The sequence below is a fragment of the Salvelinus sp. IW2-2015 genome, linkage group LG1 (assembly GCF_002910315.2).
Source record: "Salvelinus sp. IW2-2015 linkage group LG1, ASM291031v2, whole genome shotgun sequence".
Classification (NCBI taxonomy): domain Eukaryota; kingdom Metazoa; phylum Chordata; class Actinopteri; order Salmoniformes; family Salmonidae; genus Salvelinus; species Salvelinus sp. IW2-2015.
The window spans coordinates 51542909-51569639 of record NC_036838.1 but is presented as its reverse complement, the minus strand read 5'-3'; the positions used below and the strand labels follow the sequence as shown (position 1 = coordinate 51569639).

Here is a 26731-nt window from a genome sequence, read left to right as displayed (position 1 = left end):
TGTTGGGGGTACTGGAGGACCAGGGTCGGTGTATTGTTGGGGATACTGGAGGACCAGGGTCGGTGTATTGTTGGGGGTACTGGAGGACCAGGGTCGGGAAACATTGATATACAGTGCCTTCGGAAAGTATTCAGACCCCTTGACTTTTTTCACGTTGTTACGCTACAGCCTCATTCAAAAATGGATTAAATAAAACAATTTCCTCATCAGTCTATACACAATACCCCATAATGACGAAGCGAAACCAGGTTCAGAATTTGTTGCAAATGTATTCAAAACAAAAAAACAGTAATACCTTATTTACTTAAGTATTTAGACCCTTTGCTATGAGTCTCAAAAATGAGCTCAGGTGCATCCTGTTTCCATTGATCATCCTTGATATGTTTCTACAACGATTGGAGTCCACCTGTGGTAAATTCAATTGATTGAACATGATTTGAAAAGGCACACACCTGTCTATATAAGGTCCCACAGTTGACAGTGCTTGTCAGAGCAAAAACCAAGCCATGAGGTCAAAGGAATTGCCCGTAGAGCTCAGAGACAGGATTGTGTCGAGGCACAGATCTGGGGAAGGGTACCAAAACATTTCTGCAGCATTGAAGGTCCCCAAAAACACAGTGGCATCCATCATTCTTAAATGGAAGAAGTTTGGAACCAGCAAGACTCTTCCTAGAACTGTCCGCCCGGCCAAACTGAGCAATCGTGGGAAAAGGGCCTTGGTCAGGGAAGTGACCAAGAACCTAATGGTCACTCTGACAAAGCTCTAGAGTTTCTCTGTGGAGATGGGAGAACCTTCCAGATGAACAACCATCTCTGCAGCACTCCACCAATCAGGCCTTTATAGTAGAGTAGACAGACGGAAGCAACTCCTCAGTAAAAGGCAAACGACAGCTCACTTGGTGTTTGCCAAAAGCACCTAAAGACTATCAGACCATGAAAAACAAGATTCTCTGGTCTGATGATTGATCTCTGTGGCCTGAATGCCAAGCGTCGCGCCTGAAGGAAATCTGGCACCATCCCTATGGTGAAGCATGCTGTGGGGATGTTTTTCAGCGGCAGGGAAAACTAGTCAGGATCGAGGCAAAGATGAACGGAGCAATGTACATGGAGATCCTTGATGAAAACCTGCTCCAGAGTGCTCAGTACCTCAGACTGGGGCGAAGGTTCACCTTCCAACAGGACAACGACCCTAATCACACAGCCAAGATAACACAGGAGTGGCTTCGGGACAAGTCTCTGAATGTCCTTGAGTGGCCCAGCCAAAGCCCCGACTTGAACCCGATCGAACATCTCTGGAGAGACCTGAAAATAGCCGTGCAGCAACGCTCCCTATCCAACCCGACAGAGCTTAAGAGGATCCGCACAGAAGAATGGGAGAAACTCCTCAAACAGAGGTGTGCCAAGCTTGTAGCGTCATACCCAAGAAGACTTGAGGCTYTAATCGCTGCCAAAGGTGCTTCAACAAAGTACTGAGTAAAGGGTCTGAATACTTATGTAAATGTTGGGTTGGATGGGGAGCGTTGCTTCACAGCTATTTTCAGGTCTCTCCAGAGATGTTCGATCGGGTTCAAGTCCGGGCTGTAATATTCCTATAAGCAAAAAAAATTTAAAATACATTTTTGCTTTGTCATTATTGTGTGTAGATTGATATGGGGGAAAAAAAGATTAATTTTTTTTTGGAATAACGGCTGTAACTTGTCAAAATGTGGAAAAATTCAACAAGTCTGAATACTTTCTGAAGGCAGAGTAGGTACATACTCCTCCTATCATCTCAAAGTGGTCCTGTTTGTTAAAATCAATGAGTTTGCCGTTGAAGAACCACTTAAAGGTGGGATCCAGGGAGGAGTCTCGGGACACTTCACATGGCAACACGATGCTCTGTCCCACAGTGGCATCCACACTCAGCGGTGGAACCGTTATCTTGGTTGGCTCTGTTTGACAACACAGAAAAACAAACACACAGGATCATGTGTTACTGGAGCCGTGCTACAATACTTGAATATAGGCCTGCTGCTGGAAAAATGTCCTGTTCATGTTGACAAGATGTTTTAAATTAAATGCTTATTCCTTTCAATCCAATTAACATGTTTGGAGAATTTTTTGTTGTTGTATTGATATAGCCTTGAGACTGAATAATTCAACATAATGCAATGATGGTGTCAAATTAATACTCCATGTACAACCATCAGTTATTAAAACAGCCAAATCAACTAATTTAAACAGCAGCTCTTTTTTTAAATCAACATGAAATGTCTGACTTGGGTGGAACATAACATCTCTCTCCTCACTACTCTAGATGCCWGGGATTTTCTCCCCTCTGCTGTATGACCAATAACTCACAGCTGACAAAACCAAGGATGATGAGTTATGTTTCTGTCAAACCAGCAGGAACATAAAACAACTATATATTTCATTATCAATTTCATGCTTGGCTTAGTATTTACCCCTCTAAACACAGGTTTAAACCATCTGCTTAAAAGGTAGTGAAATCTGTGTCCGGAAAAGTACCTTTCACCACCAGAGTAGCAGTACTGCTTGATGTCCCAAAGGGGTTRCTGGCCACACAGGTGTACCTCCCTCCGTCTGATTTGCTGATGTTGGTGATACGGAGAGTTCCATCCTCCATAATAGTCCGTCTGACAAAAATGAAGGAACAGACAACTGCTGTTATCAGGATCAATAATGACTTGGTAGCACTGACTGGGTTATATAGGGATTCTAAATGATGATTAGCATACAAATACATCAACACTTGTGGCTTCATCTCGATTATAAACTGGGTGGTTCGAGACCCTGAATGCTGATTGGCTGAAAGCTGTGGTATATCAGACCCTATACCATGGTTATGACAAAACATTTATTTTTACTGCTCTAATTATGTTGGTAACTAGTTTATAATAGCAATAAGGCACCTCAGGGGTTTGTGATATATGGCCAATATACAAGCGTTGCGTCGTGCCTATGAACAGTCAGTTGCCGTGGTATATTGGCCATATACCACATCCCCTCGGGCCTTATTGCTTAAATAGCCTACATCCATGTTGTAGTTTGAATGACAAGTATTTCATGAATTAAAAACTGAATTCTTTACAAGCACATTTGCACATTTCAGAACAGAGCAATTATCTTAGTTGAAGCAGAACAGATTTGCTGTTGTGTCGACATGCTATTGAAAGCACAAAAGATTAAATGTGCATTTTAATAGAATACACAGTGGGACACTAAGGCCAATGAGGACAGGGGAAGGAGAAGAGAGCAGAACAACAGAGAGAGATGATTCACTCCGAATTGGAATGTTTACCTGCGGCCTTGTAATTATACAACATGTGTGAGATCCTATCGACACACTAAAAGCCATTTCCAAAAGGTAATGAAAGCAGATATGACTAAAGAGCCATCTCACTTYTAGCTGGCTGTCTGGACACAGTGAGATACCGAGGAAACTCGAGCAACAACGTTGAAAAAGGCACATTACTGAAATACTAATCAGGGACGATTGTAGACTACATACAGTTGAAGTCGGAAAGTATACTCATAAAGTATACTCATTCAGACTTGTACAATACTGTACAGTTCTGAGGTGCAAAGCAACAGTCAAAGGTACAGTTGAAGTTTACATACACCTTAGCCAAATACATTTAAACTCAGTTTTTCACAATTCCTGACATTTAATCCTAGTAAAAATGTCATGTCTTAGGATCCCCACTTTATTTTAAGAATGTGAAATGTCAGAATAATAGTAGAGAGAATGATTTATTTCATATTTTATTTCTTTCATCACATTCCCAGTGGGTCAGAAGTTTACATGCACTCAATTACTATTTGGTAGCATTGCCTTTAAATTGTTTAACTTGGGTCAAACGTTTCAGGTAGCCTTCCACAAGCTTCCCACAATAAGTTGGGTGAATTTTGGCCCATTCCGCCTGACAGAGCTGGTGTAACTGAGTCAGGTTTGTAGGCGTCCTTGCTCGCACACGCTTTTTCAGCTCTGCCCACACATTTTCTACAGGATTGAGGTCTGGGCTTTGTGATGGCTACTCCAGAACCTTGACTGTTGTCGTCCTTAAGCCGTTTTGCCACAACTTTGGAAGTATGCTTGGGGGTCATTGTCCATTTGGAAGACCCATTTGCAACCAAGCTTTAACTTCCTGACTGATGTCTTGAGATGTTGCTTCAATATATCCACGTATTTTTCCTCCCTCATGATGCCATCTATTTTGTGAAGTGCACCAGTCCCTCCTGCAGCAAAGCACCTCCACAACATGATGCTGCCAGCCCCGTGCTTCATGGTTGGGATGGTGTTCTTCGGCTTGCAAGCCTCCCCCTTTTTCCTCCAAACATAACGATGGTCATTATGGCCAAACAGTTCTATTTTGCAGTTGCATAACTTCGTCTGTCTTTTTATGGCGGTTTTGGATTTGGAGCAGTGGCTTCTTACTTGTTGAGCAGCCTTTCAGGTTATGTCGATATAGGACTCGTTTTACTGTGGATATACATACTTTTGTACCCGTTTCCTCCAACATCTTCACAAGGTCCTTTGCTGTTGTTCTGCAATTGATTTGCACTTTTCGCACCAATGTACGTTCATCTCTAGGAGACAGAACGTGTCTCCATCCTGAGCAGTATGACGGCTGCGTGGTCCCATGGTGTTTATATTTGCGTACTATTGTTTGTACAGATGAACGTGGTACCTTCAGGCATTTGGAAATTGCTCCCAAGGATGAACCACTTGTGGCTGTTTTCTTTTGATTTTCCCATGACGTCAAGCAAAGAGGCACTGAGTTTGAAGTAAGGCCTTGAAATACATCCACAGGTACACCTCCAATTGACTCAAATTATGTCAATTAGCCTATCAGAAGCTTCTAAAGCCACAACATCATTTTCTGGAATTTTCCAAGCTGTTTAAAGGCACAGTTAACTTAAACTTCTGACCCACTGGAATTGTGATACAGTTAATTATAAGTGAAATAATCTGTCTGTAAACAATTGTTGGAAAAACGACTTGTGTCATGCACAAATGAGATGTCCTAACCGACTTGCCAAAACTATAGTTTGTTAACAAGAAATTTGTGGAGTGGTTGAAAAACGAGTTTGAATGAGTCCAGGCTAAGTGTATGTAAACTTCTGACTTCAATTGTTTATTTGCAACATTTTCCCCATTGTTTGTAAAACTTCCACATCACAATCTAGATAAAAGTGGTTTACTTTATACACCATAAAAGTAACCTCATAACAATGGAGTTGTTTCTATTCATTGTTTGCCAAATTCCACAAACATTGGGTTTTTAATGCTTGTACTTTACGTTAAAATATAACAAAATGTAACAAATGTAAACATGCATAAACAATGCTATGAACTCCTAGCTATCATGACACTGTTCCAGTAAAACAAAAGCTGTGAACTGCAAGCTCAGAAATCAACAATTTCACTGCAGCTCTTAAAAATATGTATTCACTCAGGCTGAGCTGAGACCATGTCTGACATAGGGTGCTTTGGGCAGATTTATTGACAAAAATATCAAATATTGAGTGATGGAGGCGTGCTGAAAACATGGCCTGAGGGGCAATAAAACAAATAAAAACGTAAAGAACTATCTGCTTTAAGAAAGAAACGCTGTTCCACGCTGTACATTTTCTATTCTCGTCCAGACGAACAGCCTGCATAATCACTTCTTTCTCTTTTTCCCCATGACCGCCAAAGGAATATGATAACTAATCAATTGCTCTGCTCACATGTTGAGTCACGTCCACTGAGTTACGGAAAGACTATGGAAATGTGGCAGCACATATTGATTCAGGCCACAGCCCAAAAGCAGCAGTATCACCAAGGCTCCTGTTCACACTCCATCTGACTCAACCGCACTACCCCAATTAAAGATGCAGAATTAGAGGGAGTGTGGGAGGAGTACACTAAACATTGTGCTGCTGGTGAGCTCTCTCTCTCTAATTTAAGGGGCTTCATTGGCATGTGAAACATATGTTTCCACTACCAAAGCAAGTGAAATAGATAATGAACAAAAGTGAAATAAACAATACAATATTAACAGTAAACATTACACAAAAGTTCCAAAAGAAAAGACATTTCAATTTTCTGCATGCAGAGTCTCAATTTAGTGTTTGTCCCATTTTGTGTTTGCCACCTTGGTTGGTGAGCAGAATCCAGACCTCACAACCATAAAGGGCAATGGATTCTTGTTACGGCTCTTGTCGAAAGTTGTGGACCAAAGCGCAGCGTGGAAAGTGTTCATGATTTTTTTATTTTTTTTTAAATAACCAAAGTGAAAACGAAAGCGCACAGTTCTGTCAGGTACAGACACGAAACAGAAAACAAGATCCCACAAAACCCAAACGGAAAATGACAACTTATATATGATCCCCAATCAGAGACAACGATAGACAGCTGCCTCTGATTGGGAACCACACGCGGCCAAAACACAGAAATAGAAAACATAGACTTTCCCACCCGAGTCACACCCTGACCTAACCAAACATAGAGAATAATAGGGATCTCTAAGGTCAGGGTGTGACAATTCTATAACTGATTCAAGTATTTTTAGCCAGATCCTAATTGGTATGTCAAATTTTATGTTCCTTTTGATGGCATAGAAGGCCCTTCTTGCCTGGTCTCTCAGATCGTTCACAGCTTTGTGGAAGATACCTGTGGCGCTGATGTTTAGGCTGAGTAATGTAAAGTACAGTGGCAAGAAAAAGTATGTGAACCCTTTGGAAATACCTGGATTTCTGCATAATTTGGTCATTAAATTTGATCTGATCTTCATTTATGTCACAACAATAGACAAACAAAGTCTGCTTAAACTAATAACACACACATTTTACGTTTTCATGTCTTTATTGAACACACCGTGTAAACATTCACAGTACAGGGTGGAAAAAGTACGTGAACCCTTGGATTTAATAACCTCAACCAAATGTTTTCTGTAGTTGCGGATCAGACCTGCACAATGGCCAGGAGGAATTTTGGACCATTCCTCTTTACAAAACTGTTTCAGTTCAGCAATATTCTTGGGATGTCTGGTGTGAACTGTTCTCTTGAGGTCAGCATCTCAATTGGGTTGAGGTCTGGACTCTGACTGGGCCACTCCAGAAGGCATATTTTCTTCTGTTGAAGCCATTCTGTTGTTGATTTACTTCTGTGTTTTGGGTAATTGTCCTGTTGCATCACCCAACTTCTGTTGAGCTTCAATTGGCAGACAGATAGCCTAACATTCTCCTGCAAAATGTCTTGATAAACTTGGGAATTCATTTTTCCGTCGATGATCGCAAGCTGTCCAGGCCCCGAGGCAGCAAAGCAGCCCCAAACCATGATGCTCCCTCCACCATACTTTACAGTTGGGATGAGGTTTTGCTGTTGGTGTGATGTGCCTTTTCTCCACACAGTGTTGTGTGTTCCTTCCAAACAACTCAACTGTAGTTTCATCTGTCCACACAATATTTTGCCAGTAGCGCTGTGGAACATCCAGGTACACTGTTTCAAACTTCAGACGTGCAGCAAAGTTTTTTGGGGACTGCAGTAGCAACAGTGCTTTTTTCCCCAACTTACACTGTGAATGTTTAAATGATGTATTCAATATAGACAAGAAAAATACAATACTTTGTGTGTTATTAGTTTTAAGCACACTATGTTGGTCTATTGTTGAAGATCAGATCAAATTTGATAACCAATTCATGCAGAAATCCAGGTAATACCAAAGGGTTCACATATTTTTTCTTTGCTCTCTCACACAACCACACCACACACACACACACACACACACACACACACACACACACACACACACACACACACACAGAGAGAGTGGGCGGTAGTATACTGGATATGTTATTCTCCAGCTCTTGGTCCACAGCGTGCTCTTGGCAGAGTCTTTCTCTCAAAGGACTGCAGTACAGTAATTCACTATAGTTTAGTGTAGCTGCAGCAGGGTTATGCAGCAGTTCCACTGTCCCCACAGACCTTCTGTGCTAAGACTAGTACCTCAACTGAACTTGTCAGCTGTGAAGCTGTGAGGCTGTGAGGCTTGCATGAGAGGTTACAAGGAATCATTTATAGCCATGGCTGAATACAAGCTTGAAAGACCAAGGTCATCATAATGAACATGAAAGTCCCTACCATAACTGTGAAGGTGTTGTATAGAACATCCCTGAATACAGAGATATACAGACCTCTAGCAAGGTCCTGGACATCTCTATAGAACTACAAGCAAAAGAGAGAATGTTAGCAAAAAGCCCCATCACCACGTCATCGTCCCCTTGATTAGAGACATAAACAGCGTTGAGCCCAAGAGACTAGCAAGTTCCCAGGAGAAGGGCCCTTACACACGAGCCATCAATGGCATGAGCAGCGATTGGTACTGTTATTGGGTCATTCCACCAATTCGGTGCCTTTTGAGAAAAATACTAAGTGCCTATTAAGTGCCAAATAAAGTAACAGGGTTGATCGTAACAGGGTTGACGATTTCTTCCAAAATCAGCCATAAATTCCCCTGTGACAGGGGGAATGGAAGATTGTTGTGTGCAACAGGGAGATGCAATTGAATGCAAGCTTCACCAAAAATGCAATTGTAAAACATTTCTAGCTGTCTATCTATGGGTAACAGGGTTGATGTTGTGTTATGCTCGACACGCTCAGTTTTCCACCACAAAACACCAGAAAATGGCAGAGAAATTGTAGAACCAGCTCACCTGCATTTACTCAATGATTGTTCAATGTTTCTTAAAAACAATTTTAAATTAAAAAAGGAATAGTTTAAACATATTAAAACAAGAGTTCAGTTCACGTAACAGGGTTGACCTTAAAATGAGGGACAGACATAAATGAATCTCTATTTATTTCATGTGATTCATCTTCAGAAATGACTTTTTAACTAGGGCTTTACAATGATGGTGAACCTTGGATACATTTTGGAATGATGTCTTCCTAGAAGTGACACGGTTGACAGAGCTTTAGAAGGCCTTTGTTCATATGAACATTTAGATGTATTCATTTCTCCATGTCGTCTGTACTGAAGGGAGATTCATTTAACATAACAAGCTTTTAAAATTCAATATTGGTGCACAATATCTACCTAAAATACAAAAAGGCCCTTATTTCATGGAACGACCATATTGCGACTGCGACTGTACCTCTTGCTGTCCTTCAGAAACTCTCCCCCTCTCCGCCAGGAGATGGAGGCCCTAGGGGACGCATGGGGACGGCACTCCATTATCACCTCCCCCCCTCTCTGGATCAGCATGGACTTCTTCACAAGACTCTTGGAGAAGTCGGGTGCAGAGGCTGCATGGGGAACAGAACAAACCCTGTTGAAACCATTCTGTTCTCTTTGACGAGGCAGTGGCACAGCAGCTAGCTACCGTATGTATGCATCAGCCAAACTGTCAAACGCATCATAGTCAATTATACAAATGTAATTTCATGAAAAACCACTGGCTGATTTTCTTTATCAAGTATTTATGTAAATGTAGCTAAAAACCATGGCTCAGCTGATATTCACTTTCTGTTCATTTCTACTGACAGCGTTAGTACATGTCTTGACCTTGCTGTGTCTCTGGCTTCAGCTTTTTAAAAGAAGACAAAACAAATACTTCAGACTAGAGTTATCCAGACATACTTACCTACAACCTTGAGTTCAGCGCTGGCATAGATGGCTCCATGTTCGTTCTCTGCCAGGCACTGGTACATCCCAGAGTCCAACAGGTTAATCCTGGATACGGCCAATCGTCCACCTTCTAAAAGTATCCTGTCCTGGTAACAAGAGAGATACACCCTCAATAACACATCTCAGTATAGGATGTGTGATGAAACTCCAATTATAAACTGAGTGGTTCAAGCCCTGAATGCTGATTGGCTGACAGCCGTGGTATATCACGGGTATGACAAAACATGTATTTTTACTGCTAAGATTACGTTGGTAGCCCGTTTATAATAGCAATAAGGCACTTCGGGGGTTTGTGATATATCGCCAATATACCACGGCTAAGGGCTGTGTCCAGGCACCATATACAATACTTCCTCGGGCCTTGTTGCTTAAATATACAGTACCAGTCAAAAGTTTGGACACCTACTCACTCAAGGGTTTTTCTTTATTTTTACAATTTTCTACATTGTAGAATAATAGTGAAGACATCAAAACTGTGAAATGACACATATGGAATCATGTAGTAAGCAAAAAAGTGTTAAAGATTCTTCAAAGTAGCCACCCTTTGCCTTGATGACAGCTTTGCACACTCTTGGCATTCTCTCAACCAGCTTCACCTGGAATGCTTTTCCAATAGTCTTGAAGGAGTTTCACACATATGCTGAGTACTTGTTGGCTGCTTTTCCTTCACTCTGCGGTCCAACTCATCCCAAACAATCTAAATTGGGTTGAGGTCAGGTGATTGTGGTGGCCAGTGCCCAGACTCACAAAACAATTCTTACACAAAAACTTAAGAAGCTGCTTAAGACAAAAATAAGAAGTTCATAAGATAATTCGTAAGTGCAATTCCTCAACAATTTCTTAAGAATTAATGATTTTCTTACAAACTCCTCAAATATCMTCCTACGATCTTTGTTGCTTGGCAACCGATATCATGTTAGCAAATTTCCAACTGAGATTATTATTCTAAAACATGTTCTTGGGTTTAAAATAATAAATACTGAAACTTTCAGATGAAGTTTGTGTGAATGTTCAATTGCTTTCATGAGCTTTTTCTCTCACTGTTCTGAGTTTAAGACAAGGGTTTAGCCATCTTGGAATTTAAAGAACATTTCCAATACCTTAATTTTGAAGAATCTAATTTCTTCTTAACTTTTTGCTTAAGGAGAAACATAAGAAATAGCGCAAGAGAATTTCCAATAACCTTTTGGAGGAATAGCAACTTAGCTTAACTTTCTCCTTTAGTTTATAGTTATGAAGAAATGTCTTCTTAACTGCCATTTTTTCCTTAAGAAGGTTTGTGAATCTGGCCCCAGGTATCTGATGCAGCACTCCATCACTCTCCTTCTTGGTCAAATAGCCCGTACACAGCCTGGAGGTGTGTTTTGGGACAATGTCCTGTTGAAAAACAAATGATAGTCCCACTAAGCACACACATGGGACACAGCGAACCACACGCAGAGATCATACGTTCACCTACTCCGCATCTCACAAAGACACAGCGGTTGGAACAAAAAAATCTAAAATTTGGACTGATTTACACCGGTCTAATGTCCATTGCTCATGTTTCTTGGCTCAAGCAAGTCTCTTCTTCTTATTGGTGTCCTTTAGTAGTGGTTTCTTTGCAGCAATTCAACCATGAAGGCCTGATTCATGCAGTCTTCTCTGAACAGTTGATGATGAGATGTGTCTGTTACATGAACTCCATTAAGCATGTATTTGGGCTGCAATTTCTGAGGCTGTTGACTCCAAAGAACTTATCCTCTGCAGCAGAGGTAACTCTGGGTCTACCTTTCCTGTGGCAGTTATCATGAGAGCCAGTTTCATCATAGCGCTTGAAAGTTCTTGAAATMTTCCTTAAAGTAATGATGGACTGTCGTTTCTCTTTGCTTATTTGAGCTTTTACCAAATGGGGCTCTCTTCTGTATACCACCCCTACCTTGTTACAACACAACTGATTGGCTCAAACGCATTAAGAAGAAAAGAAATGACACAAATTAACAAGAAACACCTGTTAATTGAAATGCATTCCAGGTGACTACCTCATGAAGCTGGTTGAGAGAATGCCAAGAGTGCGCAAAGCTGTCATCAAGGCAAAGGGTGGCTACTTTGAAGAATCTCCTAACTCAAATCTATTTTGATTTGTTTAACACTTTCTTGGTTACTAAATCATGTGTCTTCACTATTACTCTACAATGTAGAAAATAGTAAAAATAAAGAAAAACCCTTGAATGAGTATAAGTGCCCAAACGTTTGAGTTTGACTGGTACTGCACACTGAGTATAGAAAACATTAACATAGAACGACCAGGTAAATCCAGGTGAAAGCTATGATCCTCTATCGATGTCACGTGTTAAATCCACTTCAATCAGTGTAGATGAAAGGGTGGAGACAGGTTAAAGAAGGATTTATAAGCAATTGAGAAAATGTAGACATGGATTGTGTATGTGTGCCTTTCAGAGGGTGAATGGGCAAGACTAAATATTTAAGTGCCTTTGAACGGAGTATGGTGACAGGTGCCAGGCGCAGCGGTTTGTGTTAAGAACTACAAGGCTGCTGGGTTTTTCACGCTCAAAAGTTTCCTGTGTGTATCAGTTTTTTATGCCCTGTAATATCTCTGATGATTGTAATATCTCTGCTGATTGTGTGTGACCTTTGCAGAAAACTTTGATGGGTAGACTTTTGAAATAAAAATTGGCTTAATGTTTGATCTCATGTCTTTGATCTGAGATTAAAAGGGGTCTTAAGATGGTTAGACTAGTTCTTAATGGGATTGCACAATTACACATTCAAATTCTGTAGTCATTCTCACCTCCAACACCAAGGGCTCCCCGTTCTTCAGCCATCTGTATACGGGTTTAGGTTTACCYCTCGCCCTACACTCCCACTGAAGATTAGCCTCGATAGCCATATGAGCATCTTTTAACGTCTGGACCCAGTGCAGATGTTCAACATCTGTAGAATAAATATCACAATTTAGTTTCAAAATGTCAGCATCTATATTGACTTTTCTAATGCAAAACTTGTCTTTATTGGCCTAAATCATTCAATAATTAATGGCACAAAGAATAGCTGTATGGTAGAGCTGAAAGCTGCCCTAAGCTTGGGATGCAATTTGAATATTTCTCTAAGGACCAACTGGGTTGTGGCAGTGTTCAAGTTGGCAAGACAACGACTTAGCCACTTCAGAATGACTAAACATAAAGGTTAATTGGTACACATTAATTCCAGATTATCCTGTCTTTATAATGCCCTTTCATAGAGTGAGCAAAAGGTTTTCCAGGCCTGACTTATGACCATAATTTATGGATCAGATATTTTAATTAGACTTGCTTAGCTAAACATTGACAAAGGACACATAAAAGCATTAGCATTCAAACAATGTGTTAGTTATTATTAGTTATATTTAATGTTAAGAATTTAAAGTTGAAAACAACTTATTGCTTTTAATCGATTTATTATTATATTAAGAAGCAGCTACAAGGATGGGAAATAAAGTTAAAGGTCCTGAACAGTAATTCTGAATCCCATGTAAAATAGACTTTTGAGTGACTAAAATATCCCCCATAGTATTTGTTTTGTTTAGAAATGAGCAATATTTCATTTTTTCTCTCTCATGGGTAACTACCAGGAAGTTTGAAAAGACAGGCTGAGTGGGCAGGGAGCTTATATTCATGATTTCTCTGAAGTTGGAGACTTATTTCCCTCACCAACTTTAAACATCAACTATCTGAGCAGCTAACCGATCGTTGCAGCTGTACATAGTCCATCTGTAAATAGCCCACCCAATCTACCTACCTCATCCCCATACTGTTTTTATTTTATTTACTTTTCTGCTCTTTTATGATGTGCAAGTATCTCTACTTGCACATCATCATCTGCTCATTTATCACTCCAATGTTAATTTGCTAAATTGTAATTATTCGCTCCTATGGCCTATTTATTGCCTACCTCCTCATGCATTTTGCACACACTGTATATAGACTTTCTTTTTTCTACTGTGTCATTGACTTGTTTATTGTGTTATTGGCTTGTTTATTGTTTACTCCATGTGTAACTCTGTGTTGTTGTCTGTGTCACACTGCTTTGCTTTATCTTGGCCAGGTCGCAGTTCTCAACTAGCCTACCTGGTTAAATAAAGGTGAAATTTTAATTTTTTATTATCCTTGAACGACAGCTCTTTGAAACGCCTATGTCAAGCAACTTGGACGCAGTGTTGCAGCAAAATAATCTCAAGCTAATTTGGTGATACACAAAGCAAGTCAAACAACATAGAAATTGCATCAATGATGTCAAAAATGTTTTATACATCTCCCTTTTGTCTCTTGTGATGTGGTTTACGGCAGCGCTGATGCGTGGGTTGACTTAAACTGCGGAGTTTTGAACTACCCTCCCCCCATTTGTTTCATGCTGGCTGAAGACCTAGATAGCTAACACCAGACACAGACGAAAGGGGACACATCTTTGTCATAGATGAATAGGGTAAACTTTTAATTCGATTTGCTGACACCCTACGGTCAAATTTTGACATCAGTGGAGTAGCTATCTAGCTATATATAACCACGCTCCTCTGCAAACACGCCTTCTCCGATGTTGGTTACAAGGCGTTACTTKTTTAAATTAGGTACGAGAATATCATCTTACCACTGCTGTATTAAAATGAGAGGGTTAAGGTGATGTTACGGTATCCCCTTAATCCAGCCTCCTGAATCCAAGTGTTTGACAGGGGGGTGGGGTCCAGTAACTTTATGATCAAACTTTATCAATGTAGAAGCAAAAGTCATTTTTCATACTTTGGTCATCATACTTTGATCTGGTTTCATCCAAATATCATCCAATTTCATGAAAAACATGATTTGGACTGTTCATAACCTTCTGTACAGTTCAATTCATTATCCAATATTACAAAAGCAACATACAACTGTTAATTTATAGACATTGTGAGCGATCATACTCTGGAATAGGAGTTGCCCTTTGGCGATGTTTTTTCCTCTGGAGTTCTCTGCAACACACTCATATGCACCAGCATCCTCCGGTCTGAAATATGGTATTTCCAGGACCCCGTTGGAATGGTTGATTTTCATCTTGCCAGGGAGGGGATTCCCATCTGTTCTCCTCCATGTGATGGCAGGCACTGGGCTGGAGAGGTCAGGTAGTAAAGGTCACCACAACCACATGCTTGATACTGACACTTAGTATTAAGACATTAGCTGCCAGACATAGATACAGTGCCTAATGAAAGTCTACACACCACTTGCACAGTCTTCACATTTTGCACATTTTACAGTCAAATCTAAAAAGGGATTACATTAGATGTTTCCCCTACAGATCTATACAACCTACTCTACATTTTCAAAGTGAAAGAAAGATATAGAACATTTTCCAAACTAATAATAATTTAAAACATTTAAATATCTTGATGTCTTCACACCCCAGAGTTAATACTTGGTGGAGGCACCTTTGGCAGCTGTGAATCATTTGAAATAATATTCTGCTTTCACAACTCTTAGGGGAATATACTGCATGTCCATTGTTTTTGTAAAAATTGCTCATGTTCAGTACATTTGGTTGGGAATCATTGATAGACAGCAATATTCAAATTGTGTCTCTGATTTTCAAGCAGATTTAACTCAGGACTGAGACTAGACCACTCAGAAACACTCAACACCTGATGCTCCCTGTCACCAGCAGGGACTGGGGAGTTTGTTAGGATCAAAATAAATATGTAAGCAGCAAAGCCCTGGTAAAACTGTTGAGGAAAACCTGCCACAGTCTTTTGAAAACCTAACCCTGGGATAGAGTTGTATTTTTCTGTGGGACAATTACACAAATTATAATGCCAAAAACACACCAGAATGGCTTTCTAAGAGGTGTTGAGTGTTCCTGAATGGTCCAGTCTCTGTCCTGACTTATATCGGCTTAACAAATCACAGACAAGGTCCAAATATTGCTGTCCATCAACGATCCAACCAAATTTACTGAGCTTGAGCAATTTTGACAAAAACCATGGATAAGTTGTGCCAGGTTGGTAATCTTATTCAAAATGATTCACAGCTGTAATGGCTGCCAAAGGTGTTTCCACCTAGTATTAAGTGTGGCGTGTGAAGACATGTGCAATCAGGACATCCTAATTTTGTATTTCTTAGTAATGTCTAAATGTTTCTATCATTTTTCATTCACTTTGAAAATGTGGAGCAGGTTGTGTAGATCAATAGGGAAAACAATACATTTTTAGATGTAATTTTAAGGCAGAAAAATGTGAAGACTGTGCAAGGGGTGTGTATACTTTCACTAACAACAATATCTAACAGTGGTGTGTGCCATGGGATATGTGTGCCATCTCTGACCATGACTAACAGAGGACATTCTCAGAATATTAAATTCCATATGCAGACTACGTGATGCTGCTACAGTGTTCTAGATAATGATCCCAGTTGAGACCTACTTTCCTAAGGCGAAGCATTCCAGTTTCACTGATGATCCTTTGGTGACATGAAGACTTTCTGGGAACTGAACTTCGATCTTTGGCTCATACTCTGCCATTACAGCTGTGTGAGGTGGAAGAAAATCACATTCATTCAAACCAAGTGAACATTGTGTTCTATAATTCTAATTAAATGCAAGACCTGTGGCACAGGACAGGATGGTAGAGGGCAAGCCTGCATGTTGATATGCTTTAGAGCAATACTTTGTTCAGGGGTTGTATGACTTTGGATAACATCTCTGCTCCAGCTCAAATCTTAAGTGGCACACACTGTATAATCAGCAGTAATGAGGTAGAGGTGAATCTCCATGTGCAGAAGTTTGTGTGCATGTGCGTCTGCATGTATGTATGTATGTATGTATGTGTGTATGTGTGTATGTGTGTATGTGTGTATGTGTGTGTGTGTGTATGTGTGTGTGTGTGTATGTGTGTGTGTGTGTGTGTGTATGTGTGTGTGTGTGTGTGTGTGTGTGTGTGTGGCTGCACTCGGCATATGTAAATGTTTAAACGTTTCTTTTCATGCAGAGAGAGAGAGAGAGTTTCAGACCCACAGCTCTGTAGAGTATGAATACTGCACAACCCACTCCTGAGCAGCAGAAAAACAAACAGACGACTGCTTTTATCTCCTTAGCTTTCACTCCCCGCAACGGCACAGGCAAGTTCAGCGTGCAGGATAAGCAGGAGCCAGTGGAGCATGCTTACCATCCCTGCGCAGCTCCACGGGGGTGGGCGAGCTGTAAACGGTGGCGTTGGTCATCATGTTCCTCACCACACACGTGTAGTTCCCCACATCGGAGGCCTCCACTTTGGCAATGTACAGGTTGCCTGTACTCTGGGAGACGAAGCGACGGGTATCCTGCAGCAGGAACCTTGGGCGTCCGTTGAAAACCCATGAGTATTTGATCTCTGCAGAGGAAGAGCACAGACAGCAACTGCATAGGATCGTGGGTATTGACAAAGGAAGAGATACATGTTCCAATGACATTCCAAAATCTGCCAGTGTGGTAAAACTAAGAATAGACAAGAGATCAGGTTAAATTCGTGTACCTGTACTGTAGCTATAAAAAAGGTGGACACACAGTAGCTGAGTACAGTTTTCAAATTATAATATCAATGAAACATTGCACTTAGTGTGAGGTGCCAGATATTCCCATACCAGATATGTGCAAACAGTTAATAATTCAATAATGCATCATTCAAATTGTTATGCTTAACATGGCTGAACCTTGCCCTTTTCACATCTCTAAGCATCCCAGAGAGTAAGCAGAGATTTGGATACGCTATTGAATTACATGTTCAGTTAGCATCACATATTAATGGTCAGTATTTAGCGGTCAGAATTAAGGGTCAGTGCCACAGGCTTGTGCAGATCAAACAGAGGAGTAAGTTCAAAAACATTATCGAGAGAGAGAGAGAGAGAAAGAAAGATGAGAGATGAGAGAGAAAGAGAGATGAAGAGACAGCGACCAAGTTAGAGAGAGAGAGAGAGACAGAGACAGAGACAGAGACGGAGACAGAGCGAGAGAGAGAGAGAGAGAGAGGAGGAGAAGGGGGCATGTAGCAGCGGGATCTGAAGAAATTAATGTGAAATTAAAAGCTTGTTATTAGAGGTGTGAGGGACAGGGGGGGTGGGATGGGCTGGGGTATTAAAGCCCCTCTGTGATCAGAAACACATTACATCCTGCAGTCAGTCTTTTGACTGGACAGTAAAACATCCCATTGCTTCCTACTGGGAAACAGTGAATTAAAATCATCAGTGGTTCTGCTTACGGGTTGTGGTCTCACAACAACAGATGACTCGCAGGCACATAATCCTATGTTCTCGGACAGAATTTAACTCTGAACACAGACCATTATAGACCACATAATACTGAACACAGACTGTTTTAGACCACATAACACTGATTGATCAAAGTTGCATCAAATGACATGTATTCTTTCTATGTATATAGGTAAATGTATTTCTGTACAAGCATTAACTTGCATTCATTTGGATTGACATTACTGCAACTTATGGCAGAAAACAAAAAAACATGTTTGCTTGGATTAGGTTCTACTTCTCAGAGTAAAAACTCTACGGACACTATGAAAGATTAACCAAGTTTATTCTTCCCAGAGGATCAATACAGCTGCACTGATATTTAACCCTTCCTCCTAGGCGGAGTCTCCTCCTACACATCTGAACAGCCAAAGCATCTCTGTTGCTAGACAGAACCTTAGTGATATCTGTTCTTCCTCACTTCATCTGACCTGACCTCTACCCCAAAGTGTTCACTCCTCTTATCAATGCCTGCCACATGAGATCYCTTTCCCTGCACTCAAAACATTCCAAGCTTAATTGCACCGACTATATACCTTCCTCCTACAGATAACCATTAACTTCTGGTGTAGACCCTCTAAACCTAAGCACTCAATATTTCAATAGGATACCTGATAATMAACCCTATCCCAAGTTTAGGAGTAAGTACCCAGAATCCATCAATCTAAAATCCACAGCGTTGTTTTCCAATTGAAGCGTTGATTCATTTAGCAAACACTCTTATCGAAAGCAACTTACAGCAAGTGCATACATTTCCATACTGGCCCCCAGTGGGAATTGAACACACAACCCTYGCGTTGCAAGCACCATGCTCAACCAACTGAGCCACACGGGACGTCCTTTCAAATCCACCTGAAGACAGCAGCACTGTGTAACAAAATCCAATAAAATGTGTGACAATGGTCTATCTGGGGAAAAAAGCTTGAAAATGTCAAATAAAGAGATGAAGGCATTTTGGGAAAAGGAGGGCAAATTGCAGAACGGTACAGTTCGAATCCCTTGTGGCCATTGATTCATTTAGAAACAGAGTGGGGAAATGCTGGTGCACTGGTGTGAAAGTGTACTGGTGGCGCGGAATGGCTGCGGGATTGCGGGACACTTTGAGACTCTGCTAATCAGCACCACACAGACACGGAGCAGACTCACAGCTGTGCCACGGGATAACGCCCCCCCTCCCCAGACACACCAGCCACCAGGAGCCTTTATTACCCACATATACCCAGGCTACACTGAAAAAACCTGCCACTAGGAAGTAGAGCACCGGAGGCTTTACAGATGACAGCATGGTCGCGGCTCACATGGGGGAAAGTCAGCTTGAGGCCATGACGTGTGAGGGTATAAACTATGGATGTGAAGGTATGAGTTTGGGGAGCGTTCACCTAGAGGAGTGGTGCTGCTACAGTCCAGTAGAAATGATAATAATAGCCAGTCCCACAGGACAGGAAGAGAGAGGAAACAGGATATGAAAAGACTGAAAGACAGAGTAGTGAGAAGAAATAGTAGGCATGAGTACAAAAACGTTTAACAGTGTCGGGGAAAGATAGTGGGTATGACAATGAGGAACAATAAGATGTGCAGGGCGTGACTGAGAGTGAAGCAGCATAGAGTCTGTGAGCTTTGAGGATACAAAGCATTATAGTACCTCCATGATGGGGTGGAGGCCCACACAGTAGCACCACTGCCTGGCCTTCTCTCACTGACACTGTGTTCCTGGGCTTTCTGCTGAAATTCTGTAGATCTGTGAGGAGGCAAAGACAAAAGGGCTTTGATTAGTTTCAGACTTCTATAGTACAACAGCCTCTACAGTGCAGTGATATTCTGGAGAGGGCATTTTCATATTGAAGACCGTTTTCCTCTCTATGCACTTTTATTATACCTCATCCACTTTAGTTCCCTGCTGATACCAACAGTGACGTGTGAACAGGGAGAGGCGTAAATACCTTCCTCTAAACTGGATTTACAGATCACTTTCACTTTTCATTAAATGCTGCTGCCTTATAAGGAAAAACAAACAGCAKTAGGGACCACAAACCTTTGAAAATATCATCCAAATCCCAAGAGGGGACAGGCAAATATCAAGAATAATAAAGTCATAACTCATCTCATCCAAGGCTTATCACCATTTAAATGAAAAGATCAAGTATGAACCCCCTACCTGCATGAATATAACAGCCCCCTACCACCTGCGATTGGTTATAATTTCCCTAATGTAATGGGTTAGATTGGTTAATTAGCTAAGACTGMCAGTAAACCTGCGTTGTAAAGTGAAACAATATAAATCAATGTTCTACTGACACATGAACAGCCAACCAGGTCTACCAATTAAAGATGGGACAACGATAAACAAGCAATCAGCAAGGAAGATCATCTCAATGGACTTTTATAACTGGGTTACTCTTAGTATCATCTCCAGAGATGTGAATATGCTGATGGATTTTTAGGATAACTTTAGTCTAAAATGATCTATCTTTTCACAAGCTATAGAGGGAGTGAATTTCAACAGTGCATTTGAGTGAGAGGAAGAGAAAAGTAGCCTTCTGTTGTTGAAATGCTCCAGACGATGTGATCCTCAGGGTGTAACATTAAGCCAGTGTTAAAACCATGCTACGATTCAGACTTACACTAATCACTCATGGAGCTGCAGGCTTAGTGCATGTCAACATGGCAATTACCCCCAATAATGTCTCTTTTCAAATTAAACCACAGAATGAGAGGAAAAACACTTTTTGTGTTCGTAACCTGAATGATTCGCTTATGCTGTACTCAATTGTATGTCAAATCACAGGAAATCGCGCCTTCATTCGATGAGAAACAGAATGTGTCTAAGAAGGAGTAGTGGTCTAAAAATGCACTTGAATTGTTGTTTGTATTGGACTAGATGTACTCACATGCAAACTGCACCTTGGCCTCCCTGCTGACGATGGTTCCAAAGGTATTGGTAGCGATACACTGGTAAACCCCCCCATGATGTGTTGCATGAGGGTTATTGATCAACAGGTTTCCTTCAACCAGGTTATAGTTCAAATCCATGTCAATATCTCTCCCATCAACCTTCCATCTGTAGAGCAACACATACAAACACAATTATTCATRACTATCATAATTCTATATAACTGATGGAGTTTAGAAAATGGAGACAATATACACCAAAAGGATAAAACAGTCTTCTCAGTTGAAAAAGAGGACATGTATGAAAAGTTAAAGGGACAAACACCTACTTATAATATGGGGCTGGGTTTCCCTTTGCTTTACAATTGATGAACACCTTGTTGTCCTCAAAGCTCAAGGGGAAAATGCTGTCACTTGGTTCTTGACTGAAGACGGGTCCATGGCGGGTGTTTCTCTCTGAGTGAAAGAGCACAAGTGTTTTAGTTTTACCTTGCTGTTGACAACTATGCCTGAATGGTAAAAGCAATACCGAGGAGAATTACTGAGGCCAAATGATAAGTTGTATGAACCTATACCCAATTATGTGCCAAATCGTTTCATTATACATACAGTAGTCTTAGGCAACAGGAATAGCCCACAGTGTTGACATGAGCGAGGACAAATACTACACTGACACAAGAGGCCAATGAACTGATTACATTCTCTACACCCTGTAGCTCTGCATGCATATTATGACTCTTCAGTTTACAGAACACACAGACATATCCTAGTGTTTTCCTTCTTTCCATTTGAATTCTAACCAACGTGCAGTCTGTTGTTGGCATACCCATGGCACGCATGGCAGCTCAGTCAGGTCTGTTGTTGGCATACCCATGGCACGCATGGCAGCTCAGTCAGGTCTGTTGTTTCGGTAAGCTGTAGCCAACATACCAATTCAACAGAGTAAATTACCACATGTTAATCTAATTAACTCCACTGAAATGTAGCTATCATTCCCACAATGGGTAAAGTCCTTCCAACAGAAACTAACGGTATTCACTATTCATACAGTAGGCATTTTTTTATGTCCCCTTTGAAAATCACCTGTTTTTTTTCTTGTTTTTTCCCCATATGGTCTCTAACCTTGAGACTAGGACAAAGAGAAGTAGTCCCTCCCGCATCATCACCCTAATGAGAGTTTTGGGGAGAAGCATTGCCTAAGGTGAGGGCCTCCTTTCTTTACCAGCCTCCAAGGGAGGTGCTTCATTTCCCAATGTGCTTTAAATGAAATAAATTAATGAACCTTTTATAGCTGGGCTATTCGACCTGGAAAGCTTCATGTAAGTTTGAGAGAAGTCACCCTGGCTTGCAGTCACCCTCCTCAAACTAAACATGCACACTGAATATCAATTATACATGCATGTATGTAAATGCAAACTCAATGATGGGGAAAATACATAAACTTTGACTTCTTCACATTCCGTCACCCCCTCCTCCTCGTTCCGTCACCTCTCCGTCCCCCTCCTCGTTCCGTCACCCCCCCCTCCTCGTTCCGTCACCCCATCCTCCTCGTTCCGTCACCCCCTCCTCCTCGTTCCGTCACCCCCTCCTCCACATTCCGTCACCCCCTCCTCATTTTCTTACCCTCTCCTCATTCTGTTACCTCCTCCTCATTCTCTGTTTCCCTTTCCAGGCTGCCTAGATCCATAGGTGTCCCTGAGAAAGTGCTGACTTAAGACAAAATGCTAAATCAATGGAGATGGAAGAATAGAAAACAACACAATGGCCACCTGCTCCATATACTGTATAAATGTAAATACATTTGTCTGATGACTTGTAAACATTCGGCTTGAATTCCATTTATATCTGTCAGAAAGGCCTGTCAACTTCAAACCCCTCCTATTTCAGTAGATAGTTCATAATACGATAACAGTATTATGACATAACGGTGTGGGAGATACTCGYCTCTATTGAAACTCCAGAGCTCTGCCTTTACCAGGTCACTCAGGTGTATGGAAAAGGAATTCAGGTTAGCAATTGGGAGCTTACAGTTAGTTGTGTGTTGAGTGTTTTGGCAGAGGGCGAGATATAGAAGGATAAGGAAGTGTTAATCCCATTGTACAAGGAGATACAGTGCCAGTATAAAGTGAGACATATGACATGAAGAATGAGAAATACAACATAGATTAGCAGCATCGAAACCATTGTGAGTTCATCACAAACTCTACAACTTTCACTTCAAGTTTGACAAATGATAAAAAAACATTTTTTAACCAATGTTTAGAAACAGTATAATCTTTTCAGATTATATCATAAAAAGGACTGGTGGAGTTGTCACACATGCAGCTAACAAAAATATATGGAAATATCTGCTCTATCCAAAATTACAACTAACTAATTGCAGCATTACCGCAAAAAAAGTAAGAGGCAAGTGGAAGGAGGAGAAAGTAAGGAACTTGTCTGTCGGCCGTGTATTAAAGGCCAAAATTGGTTAAAGAAAATGGTGATAAATAAAAAAAAGTATACCAGTTTGATTTAAGGATAAAAAAATTGACAGCTGTGCCATACAGATTGCATAATACACTGCTCAAAAAAATAAAGGGAACACTTAAACAACACAATGTAACTCCAAGTCAATCACACTTCTGTGAAATCAAACTGTCCACTTAGGAAGCAACACTGATTGACAATAAATTGCACATGCTGTTGTGCAAATGGAATAGACAAAAAGGGAAATTATAGGCGAATTAGCAAGACATCCCCAATAAAGGAGTGGTTCTGCAGGTGGTGACCACAGACCACTTCTCAGTCTTCGTATCTCTGGCTGATGTTTGGTCACTTTTGATGCTGGCGGTGCTTTCACTCTAGTGGTAGCATGAGACGGAGTCTACACCCACAAAAGTGGTCACGGTAGTGCAGCTCATCCAGGATGGCACATCAATGCGAGCTGTGGCAAGAAGGTTTGCTGTGTCTGTCAGCGTAGTGTTCAGAGCATGGTGGCGCCAGCAGGAACGGCAGTACATCAGGAGACGTGGAGGAGGCGTAGGAGGGCAACAACCCAGCAGCAGGACGCTACCTCCGCCTTTGTGCAAGGAGGGCAACTGCGAGCCCTGCAAAATGACCTCCAGCCACAAATGTGCATGTGTCTGCTCAAACGGTCAGAAACAGACTCCCTGAGGGGGTTATAAGGGCCCGACGTCCACAGGTGGGGTGTGCTTACAGCCAACACCGTGCAGGACGTTTGGCATTTGCCCCGAGAACACCAAGATTGGCAAATTCGCCACTGGCGCCCTGTGCTCTTACAGATGAAAGCAGGTTCACACTGAGCACATGTGACAGACGTGCCAGAGTCTGGAGACGCGTGGAGAACGTTCTGCTGCCTGCAACATCCTCAGCATGACCGGTTTGGCGGTGGGTCAGTCATGGTGTGGGTGGGCAATTTCTTTGTGGGCCGCAAACCCTCCATGTGCTCGCCAGAGGTAGCCTGACTGCCATTAGGTCGAGATGAGATCCTCAGACCCCTTGTGAGACCATATGCTGACACATGCACATTTGTGGCCTGCTGGAGGTCATTTTGCAGGGCTCTGGCAGTGCTCTCCTGCTCCTCCTTGCACAAAGGCGGAGGTAGCGGTCCTGCTGCTGGGTTGTTGCCCTCCTACGGCCTCCTCCACGTCTCCTGATGTACTGGCTGTCTCCTGGTAGCCTCCATGCTCTGGACACTACGCTGACACACAGCAAACCTTCTTGCCACAGCTCGCATTGATGTGCATCCTGGATGAGCTGCACTACCTGAGCACTTGTGTGGGTTGTAGACTCCGTCTCATGCTTACCACTAGAGTGAAAGCACCGCCAGCATTCAAAAGTGACCAAAATCTAGCCAGGAAGCATAGGAATGAAGTGGTCTGTGGTCACACTCATAACCATTCTTTAATTCGGGTGTCTTGCTAATTGCCTATAATTTCCACCTTTTGTCTATTCCATTTGCACAACAGCATGTGAAATTTATTGTCAATCAGTGTTGCTTCCCAAGTGGACAGTTTGATTTCACAGAAGTMTGATTGACTTGGAGTTACATTGTGTTGTTTAAGTGTTCCCTTTATTTTTTTGAGCAGTGTAGTTGGGAAGAGATTTTTGATGTACCGATTCCATGGCACATGGTTTATGAACTGACACACAAAACAACGGCGAATTCAAAATTGAGTTTTTCAATTTAAATTATACAAAAATCTTGCAACCAATAGAATGTTATATATATGGAGGCAACAACCATCCCAGCTCTGCATATTTTGCTGCGAAGAGACAGAATCATTAGATCATTTGTTTTGGTACTGTCCATATCTAGCTTGTTTTTGGTCGCAGGTTCAGGAATGGCTGAAGAATTTACCTTGAGTTAACTGCAAATAGCACTACTGAGTGATTTAAAAAGTCATAGTCAATCGTTCAATTATATAACAATACTATTAGCAAAAATCTTTCATTTACAATCTGTAGAAACTTTGAGAATAGAAAGGTTCAGAACTTTTMTGAAACACAACAGCACAGTAGAAAAAAATATATGGGAAATTGAAATCAAAACTGGATGGTCTTCAGAGATAGATTGGAGGGGTTGAGGGACTGGACTAAAAACAAACCTAAGATAACTAATTTAAAATATACTGTGTCTGTAAAATATATATATAGTATGTATAAGCTGGAAGTAGAAGCCTAAGTGTTGTTGTCCATTAGTTACTCCAATTAGGGGAGGGTTGTTAGGGTTAGGGGAAAATAATAAATATATATATATATATATATATACACACACACACACACAATAATAGTGGTAAACCTCTAACAGCATGCATCCTGGGTGAGAATGGAATGATACTTTTTGAAGAGATAAGGAAAGGACAAAACAGACATGCAAGAGATGAGTGTGCAGATCAGGTGTGGTATCAACGGCGACTTGGGGGCCATCTTACCAGCAAGGCAGTCCTTGAGTGACAGAAGGATTAACAGTTCCCATGGCAACAACATCTTCAATTTCCAAGGTCAAAGATTTTCTTTTCTCCCATCCAATTGCCAGTGAGAGTAGAATATTTCCTGTGTAAACTCTGCTCCTTTTAGCTGTGGAAGGAGAAAAGAGGAAATGGGCAATGCGGCAACAATCCTTTTGCAATATACACTGAGCCTGTTGAAAAACGGAACTGGAACTTGAGGAAAATCAGTGAGCCATTAACAATTCATTCATCTAATAAGCAGAGCCAAGACCCTGTGCCTGAGGGGCAGCTAGCAGCTGATCCATGGGAGCTGATATTTGGTGTATACATTCTGCTGCTACAATATCTCCCAGGAGCACAAGTCAAGGGAGCGAGAAAAAAGATTCAAGGCTTACAGCAGCAACCGATGAGCAGCACAGCCCCCCTGCCAAAGGCAATGTTTAGATTTCTCTCAAACTATTGTTGGTTCAACACATTTACACTGAAAATAATGTGAAGCATATACAGATCTGCATGCATTTCTCTCCCCATATATCAGTGAAAAGGATGTMCCGGGGAGGCGTTCGATGTGAGACTTTTAAAGGGCAGGGAATAAGACAGCATGGTGAGACATATTCAACTAAACTGCCCTCTATTGAGAGAACTAGAGAGAGAAATCCACATAGTGGAAAGGCATTCAATCCACTTCAAAACAGAGCAGACACAGACAGAGACGATATCCTCTATGAATCATGAGGGAACTGTTACTGCTGTGAATTCTAAAAGCAAAGTCTTGCTACTATACACATTACATTTACAGGCTCTGATCAGCAGTTCCAGACAGAGGGTCAGGTATCAATAACAAAAGTCATTATATTGTGCCGGTATCAGGTATTTATTTACCGGAGTATTAATAGGCCTAATGGGAGATGTTTGAATGGGAGACGTTTGA

At 41.3% G+C, this 26731-nt stretch overlaps 1 pseudogene; it reads right to left on the bottom strand.

Annotated features, from left to right (window-relative positions):
• LOC111977569 (contactin-4-like) overlaps positions 1 to 25837 on the bottom strand; it is a 34821-nt pseudogene extending 8984 nt beyond the window's left edge.
• Between the last annotated feature and the right edge of the window lie 894 nt (positions 25838 to 26731).